The sequence below is a fragment of the Ascidiella aspersa genome, chromosome 6, assembly GCF_963924565.1.
Source record: "Ascidiella aspersa chromosome 6, kaAscAspe10.2, whole genome shotgun sequence".
Lineage (NCBI taxonomy): Eukaryota > Metazoa > Chordata > Ascidiacea > Phlebobranchia > Ascidiidae > Ascidiella > Ascidiella aspersa.
In genome coordinates, this window is record NC_139452.1 from 9,173,307 (window position 1) to 9,182,682 (window position 9,376).

Genomic DNA, 9,376 nt, shown 5'->3' on the forward strand with positions numbered 1-9,376 from the left:
AGAGGCATTAATGTTTTCACTTTACCCAAGAGCTAATTGCAGTTTAGGGATGCTCAAGACATTTTGAAGACAATGATAACGTATGTTATAAGTTTACGCCAGAAAAAAACGACATGTTTTTAGTTGAAAGCAAGTAGAAGAACAGTAGAACTGATCAAAGTCATACACAAGTATATAGCTGTTTCTAAGTGTCAATGACTTGCCTTCACCTATAATTCCCTCTCTCCTGGCTGATTTTAGTGGGTGTAAAGTTTTATGACGTTCTACAGAGACGTCGGAGAGGGGGGCGCGGGGGGCAAGCGCCCCTCCTGCCCTTTGCTAAGGGGGGCAAGGGGGGGAAGTGCCCTTTTCATGGAAAATGTTATATTGCTTTCACAACGTTGAATATTATGAGACGGAAATCATAAAGCAGTGTTGTACACGCATTTTTTTTTAAGAAACTTGGCTCAAGCCGAGTACTAAAAGTTTCTTTAAATTTTTTAACTTTTTTGGTTACATTTTAAGCCAATCTAGAGTGTGTGGCGCAAAAATTTTTACGGGGGAGTACCCCCGGACTCCCCAATATTTCGGCTTGCTACGCTTGCTTGCGGTCTATGTTGCCCTTACCAAAAAAATCGCCCCCCCCTTGCCCTCAAATCGCTCCGGCGTCCCTGACGTTCTATTGATAAAAAGATGTTAACTTTGGCCAGTGTGTCTTCCAAAGTGGTCAATTGCTATCATAAAACTAAGCATATGCACAAACGTACAGACGTAATATTTAAGTTCATACAGTCTATCAATTTTAACATACCTTAAGCGCAGGAGTAACGGTGACCATCTGAACAGCTAACAGGACGGAAAAGACGCTATGGTGATCGCATTCGCAGCGGACTCCACGCAGGCCGATCAACCCTGTGCGACAACCGGCTGCCGAGTAACTGCGCGTCTTCGGGTCAACGAATACACAGGATAGCTCGAGACTCTTCACAGTGGCCTTGGCCGCCAAATCGCTTTGCTTTTCCTGAGCGAGGCGACAGGCGCGCTCTAGGCTCTCGTGGTCGCTGGAAACGTTCTCGCTCGAAATATAAGCACGTCCGTTGAGTTCGGCTCCTGTCGTTGAGTCGTATCCAGTTAAACCCACGAAGAGCGTTTCGTTTAGTTCGACGAAGTAAGTCCTGGCTCCGTAGAGAACAGCGGCCGTGTACGCTGCTGAGGTGCTTGATGTTGCATTGTGGCTGATAGCTACCGCGAAGGAAATCGCAAGCGCGCCGTTCTTTGTGTCAAAGGAGGATTGTACCAGAGTGGTGTCCAAAGCGATCTCGTCAGTTTCGGCACGGCCGTCGACTGAACGAAGCGGAGTTATTGCGACCTGGACTTGGCCGATCTTGGTACGAAAGCTTGCCGTGTTATTGCCTTCTGCCGCTTTGCCGAGAACGCTTTCGAGTGAAAGCAAGCTTCCCAAATCGGCGCTTCCCTGGGCTAAACTTGCCCCGACTTCGGAAACGTTCTCCCAAGCGTTAATTCCGAGTTCTAAAAATACAATATCACGATGAGATTTGTGTAATTTCAAAAACTGTACATTTATTGTTTAAGCGATATATGTCAAACACATTTATTTGGCCTAAACGCGATGTCCGTGAAACAAAGCAAGGTAAGTGTAGATTTACAGGTTATAGGAAATATAAGCCTTATTATTCGAACTTGACACAATATAAGAAAATTCTTAATCCTAAAATGAATAATTTTGATTCTCAAAACTTGTAACTTTTAGAGCAGACCATTATGCTGTGGCGCTAAAAACAATTTTTAAATATTTACTGTACAAACGGTGCCAAATTGACAAGGGTGTATTAGTAATAAACTAACAACAAAAAATACAAAATGCGCCAAGGCAGTTTAGATATAGGGTGTCGCTATAACGTCACTGTTGCGCCATTTCTTATTCACTGCTTTGACGGCCTATCACTGACTGGATGCCGCACTCAAGTTAAAAAATAGTATTTACTATCCAGTATGGCCGTGTGGCGCGAACGCCAACACTAAGCGCAAACTGTTGCACAGCGGCTAGCGCATACGCTAGCTCGCTTTCTAAAAAAACGAAAATAGTGCACCACACCACGCTCAAAACGGACTACCGGGGTTCTCTGGTTTCAGCCACTGCTGAAACTAAGGATTTGCCCTTTAGCAACAAAACAAAGGCGTAAAACTATTAGTGGTAATAAGTGAAAAACGCAAAAGTAGAAAGGCAACAAAACAAACCAAATGAGGTGAAGTGAAAAGTTAAATAAAGCGAACGAAAATATATTTGGTATTACATCGCTACTGTAAATTGTTTCAGATAGCGTTTCTACGGCGCAGTATATAGGCGCCAAACTCTCACCTTCAATACTGACGTAGCAAAAGTCAGGCCCACTGCTGCCACAATTCGGAATCTCGCCATTACGCCAGCGCAGGTATAACCTCACACAATTGGGATGAGGAATTTCAGATTTGCCGAAGAGAAATTTAAAAGACGTCTCGTAACCATCTAGCCAGTGCCAACCACTGCCGCTGTACCAGTGTTCAGGGTCGCCTTGGTACGTTAACCCTGAGAATTTTGGCTGTTTTGTATAATATGCCTTTTACATGAAGTGTTTAATTGAATGACAGGGAAAAACGTCTTACGATTTAAACGTTATGGTTGGACCTATTATACAATTTAAGAAAATGTCATCAACAAGCTGTTATATCTATATATAAAAACACTTTAAATGGTCGAAAAACATGTTAATTTAAGTTTTGATTTTTATAAAAAAAGGTATTTTTGCGGAACAATTCGGCAAAGGACAGTCATATAAAGCGTGAATAAGTAAACTGTAACCATTAAGCTATATACATCATACATAGCCCATTTGTGTCGCAAGAATAAAAATGTCGGATCAAAACAAACTCACCTATCTCAGAAAACCTATCTTGAAGCTGGTGAAGTGAAAAAACCTCTGCGCAGTCTTTCGCTTTGGTTGTGTTCACATCTAAAAAATTTCACTTAAGTTGCTAATGTTGCTCTTAATTCAACGCCATGTAAATTAGCAAGAACGTCTGCAAGATAACTTTGATTGATCGATAAAAGACGTGCGCAAAACAATTATTCGGCATCAAAATTACGTTTTAATCCAGGCCCACAGAGAGATAGGTTTTCCAAGCGGACCGATAAATTTAATGAAATTAAAGAAATAGATTTTTCAAAGCGTTTGTTGCTTGGTTGCAAACACGCGTATATTGTTTTTAGATTGTTATTGTTTTGAAATGCTTATCTTTGGACCCAAGACAGTAATACCCAGTAATGTATGACTTAAGTCATTGACTTGACTTAAGCGCACTTAAGTCACTGTTTTCAAATGACTTGACTTGACTTAAGTGCTTTGACCAAAATTGATTGGCTTGGCCTTCCAACAAATGACTTTTGGACTGTGAATGACAAGACTTGAAATTACCTTGCTCTTACAATGACTTGGCTAGGACTTGACTTGTTATTTTTTCAAATGACTTGACTTAGAATGGAGTTATTTTTTACCTGACTTGACTGGAACTTAAGTTATCTCAAAACGTCTAGTTTATAACACTGGTATTACCAGTAATGACTTAAGTCATTGACTTGACTTAAGTGCACTTAATTCACTGTTTATAAATTACTTGAATTGAATAAGTTCTTTGACCAAATGACTTGACTTGACTTAAGTCTTTTGGACAAATGCCTTGACTTAGACTTAAGTCATTTTGTCAAACATCTTTTAAATTCAATTAAGTGTTTTTGAATAAAATTTATCTTATGTTTTACACATTAAACACTTTTATTGCTGTATATTGGGTTTGTGTTATTTTTTAGTTAAATTGTCGCTTATAATCGGAGATGTTTACCAATTTTAATAGTTTAACAGTTTACTTTTATGTCAATGACATAAATTAAAATTGACTTGCTCTTATAACGACCTAACTGGGACTTAACTTGGGCAACCCCTATGACTTGGACTGGGACTTGACTTGGTATTTTCCAAATGACTTGACTTGGACTTAAGTCATTTCAAAATGTTGTTTACAGCACTGGATAATACCCTTAGCTCCAAGGATACATGTCAATATCGGCGAAAACCTACCGCATGTGCGCAAGGTGCGAAACTCCGATAAAATCGACCGAACTTTCTTTCGCGATTTCACCGGGGTAGTGTCAGTCACGCAGCTGAAAGTTGTATCGCAGACACTTCCGATGCAAGAGTCTGAGTGAAAGGAATTGCATTGGTATGTTTAAAATAAATTTACACCGCAAATGGTATAAACGGCGAACTTCTCATATTTTCAATGAGAGGATGAATGTCCTATAGGTTAAAATGTTAAATAATAGGAGCAGTAAGTTAACGCGATTTTATTAAAGCTGAATAGAAAATGTCTACATTGTAGTCAAGAGTCCATAATTCTGTTTTTTTCCGTTTTCTATATTTTTTTCTAAGAAAAAATTTTGAAATAAGAAACAGTTTTGTTTTCTTTTATTTAACAACAAACATATTAAAAGTTCTACTGCACACTACGTCATCGTTCAACATCGTAATTACTGTAAGTAAAACCTACTCACATTTTTGAAAGACGTTTAACACCAATTGCAGTGCACCTTCTATCATATGGCGATTGATGGCTTCTGGTTTCCTAAATATGCGTGAGTTATAAAATTACTCAACGCTGAATGTTCATTACGCATCAAAAGTTTTTTGGCACATCTAAAGACAAAAAAAGTGTTTTGCTTTTTTAATACGTAAGAAAAGCAAACTTTTTTTGTCTTTGAAGGTTCCAAAAACCTTTTTCTTTTCGCGGACCACTAACTTTTTCGAACATATCGTGCGCTCTTTACATATTCCTATGGATAAAAAATATACATCAAAAGCTGACTAAGTTGAACAATTTTTGTTGCTTTTGTATTTTTGCAGTTATGCATTATTCTGGTAATCTTGGATCATGTACCCTGTAACTATTTGGCACTATTAGGTGTAGCACAGTCTATACCAGTGGTTCCCAAACTGTTTTGGCTCGCGGCACACTACAGATATCTTAAACATCTCGAGGCACACTTTTAACAGAACAACAATAGGGTCATTTTACAATCGCTTTCAACACACGGCAAACTATATGTATAGGTCTTAATATGATTAATTTGTATGGGAAGTGCGTATTCAAGTCTAAAATGCTTGCATATATGCCAATTGGTAATACAAAGAACTTTTTTTCAAAATTGCAAAACGTTTTCGCGGCACACTTGATAATCTCCTGAGGCACACTAGTGTGCCGCGGCACACAGTTTGGAAATTACTGGTCTATACAGCGGTGTTTCTCAACCTTATTTGGAAGAACGCAAACACGAAGAACGAATAGCTTTGGCGACTCGATTTCTTCACTGAACTTTTATTGGTAAACAAAGATAATAATTTCAAATATAGTTAAAATGAGCCATGTCTACCCATTTCTTTCAAAATGTTATTAATTATGAGGAAACCGTGTTTAGACCCAATCTTATCAAATCGAATTATATAAAAACCGCCGGCGACCCAACCGAATCCAGCAGTGACCCAATTTCTTTTTTGACACATGGGTTGAGAAACATTGGTGTTTATAGTGTCTACCCGGAGACCTCGAAAGTAGCATGTATCCGAGAAACTGTCGTTTAGGGCTGTTGGAAACCGTGAAGTCGTTGTTGGTCAGTTGCGATGAGTTTAAAAAATCAAACTTTACCGATCCGTCTTTGGAAGGTATTATCTGCTCCACAAGTTGCAATTATGAATGACTAAAAACTATAGTCTTTAAAGCAGGCACGAAACAAACATATAAAATGTTCAACTGTAAAATATTAATAGATAGAAATCGCTCTTCTATCTTTTTTACAGTAAAGCTTTTACAAATAGAGTTAGCTCCACCAGGCAACATATTAATAGATAGAAATCGCTCTTCTGGTGTAAACGAAATATAAATACGTTTGCGTAACGCGCTCTCGTTTCAATTATTATTAACCCTGGTGAGGCCAGCTGGTATCTGCTGCCGAAACGTGTTTTTAACCTCGTTTACACCAGTAGAGCGATTTCTATCTATTAATATGTTGCCTGGTGGAGCTAACTCTATTTGTAAAAGCTTTACTGTAAAAAAAAAAGTGATTGATACGATTTAGAAGTTTTTAAAATTTTTTAACTGCGTTACCCTTGACTTTATTTGTCGAAAATCGAAACGTATTGCTTACCATCCCACTGAAAACGTTGTAGAAGACTTCGCAGATTGCCGGATCCCTAGTTCCTGAAATTTGAAAGACACTGTAAGAAAGCTTCAATTTGTTGTTTGAAAGTTGCCCACTGAACGTATTAACGATTCCACGTCCGTCAGCACCGGCGTTTCCATGCACCTAAAGACATTAAAATCCCTGGTTCAATTGACCAAATATAATGGGTGCAAAAAATGTGTTTTTTGCGTAATGAAGGGTTTGAAGTATTCTGTTAGAGGATTAAGAGGATCCAATCGTCTTGTGAAAGTACGATTTGTCAGAACTCAAATTAAAAGGGCATTAACAGGTATAACAACCAAAAAAATTGCAATTATAAAAAAACGGTTCTCTGTTGAATTTGCCGACGATCCAATATTAGAAATAATTTAAAATATCAAACAATGTAATTCTTGGTCCTTTATGCAGGACAACTGCAGGATTTTTGTTGTTGGGTGATTATTAGAGAAAAACGCGACAGATTTATGTAATACACAATTCAAGACTCAAGAAACCCGTTGTTTTTGGTCGAACTTATATGCCAATGTGCACCTGATATAAAGTCAAAGTACATTAACGAGGAGGTGGCAAAGCTGGAATGAAATCCATTAAGACACTTTGCCTATGACAAGTTGTGAGGGCCATTAACCAAAAAGTGTATGTGATTTCAACGAAAAGTTCAAGAATGTCAGATGTGCGTTTAACGTAATTAGAAAACATGCAAGTTAGACAGGTATTACTTTAATTTCGTGTAAAAACGATTTTTTGGCTAAAAACGTATTTCATTCAAAACTGATTCCATGCGGCACTAGTGTAATAAATAGATTATTATATCATTTTAAGAGAGTACATTATACCGCAATGGAAGCGTTTTTTCCTTTGTAGAATGCGTCCAACCACATAACAGCGTAAAACGGATGACTGGTGGTAATTCCGACTTCGAAACCAGCGTAACTGCAATTTGTTTATTGTTAATATAATTAATTTAACATAGCTTCAGTTATCGTAAACGTAGACTATCGAAAGAGGCAACCGACTCCAAGGTTATATACATCTCAGGCGTCAATGTAAGACAATTCAAATAAAATGACAAAACTTTTTTTGTGTTTTTAAGGGTTAGTCTTTATGAAATTCGCAATTTGACAGCAACTTTCTTCTGGTTGGTCATTGCCCAATTTTGATAAAAAAAGTGTATCGCTGTATCGAACGTTTGTTTTTCACCATTTCCAGTAACAGTGACAGATCTTGCAATATTTAGACCAGGGGTGGAGAACCTTCTGTTTCAATGGGCTTATTTCAAAAGCTTTGTATTGTTAAAAGAAGATTGTTAACAGAGGCACACGAAACAATGAAATGAATAAAAAATATTGCTAGTCCTATGCGTCCAGGGTTACTATCTGCTCAGACCAAAAACTAAGCACGCTACACCAAAAAACTAAGCACGCTACCGATGACAATGGCAAGATTGAGGATCATGCGGGTGGAATCTAAGCTGTTCGGAATAACGTCATCAAATAAAATAAAAACTTAAAAACACCTGTTTTTGTGTGCAAAAACCGTAGGTTAATCGCGCGAAGCGCGAAAGAATGCGTTTTTTTGATCGAAATTGGTAAAACCATGTATTGAAGAGCTGTTTTGTTTTTCCATAGCCTCTATAGGTCAGTCTTTCCCAAAGTGGGCAGTACCGCCCCTTTAGAAGTTAAAGACTTACAGGGGGGTGTTCCTAGTCGTTCTTGATTTAGGGGTACGAAACCCACATTGGGGGCGTTAATAAAATTTTTTAGTATTACTGATTATACTATGTAAATGACGTAACAGCTTTTTAGTTCACAAAACTCGTTAGCCTTCAAATAATATTATAAAATGTGCTGCTTGTATATCGTGGTAGCCTACTTGAAAGACATTAAGTGCGTTGTCTCCTCCTTAACGTACTTTGTTAACTATTGAGAGCCCCTCATAACAAATTGACAACGACTTATGCAAATTGTACTGTGAAGTGACCACTATGGACTTACATTAAAAGCAGCATGTGACTCGTGACCCATGGTTATCTAAGCTTGTAGCTCTGCACTATATCGCTTTATGAACCCGTAAAATTGCTTGCTGCACCTTACAATACATTCACAATCAATTGTTAATGTGTAATACAATGCATTGTTTTATAATCTGGGTCAAAGAACTTGGTAAATATAAATAAATGAAGTTTCTCACTCGAGTCACCCGTCAAAGTGAAATAATTGATAAAAAACATTTTAAGAAACTAAAATAAGACAAACTAAGCACACAACTCTAAAATAAGCACGTTTATTAGAAATAAGCACATTTGTTTTTTTTAAGACACTGCGCCCCAAAATAAGCACAAATCTTAGAAATAAGCATGGTTTTACCAGCGGGCATGCATTTTCTTGTGTTATCGCGGGGCCACCCCATCCGTCAGAAATCAGTGCAGTTCTAAGCAAAAAGGTCTACGACAATCAGTGCATTCAAAGGATCAAACAGTCCGACTTTTAGACTTTGAGGTCTTGGACAATGCACTAAATTGCATTAACAAATGTGCATAAGAAGATTAAGTTTAACAATACTTGACCCAACCAAACCCAAACGCTAACCAGCGCCCTAACCTAAATAATGTGCGATAATTTAATAATTATAACGCTTCAGGCCCCAATACCTCAATTTGTGACGTAATAATCTTAAATACAATGGACGAGAAACCATCTTATGCCCATCCGAGTTTGGGCTTTTTCCCCCAGCATTTAAAGAATTATTAAAATAACGCACATTATTTGGGTTAGGATTTGGGTTAGCGTTAGGGTTTAGGTGGGTCAAGTGTTATTAATCCTATCTCATACTTTTTGTTATCTTTTCTGAACTTTTAATGAATATTTTTAATTTATCTACGCCGGTAGTTTACCTAAAGGTCCAAATCAGTGCATTGCCAGGACCTCAAGGTCTAAAAGTCTAGACTTTTCTGCCATTGGATGCCCTGATTGTCGTAGACCTTTTTGCTTAGAAATGCACTGATTTCTAACGGATCGGGTGGCGGGGCTATAGTTCGCACTTGCAATCGTGCAATTTGCCACTGTTGGCACATGCGAAATACGTAAACCACCCGTGATTTTCACTGTT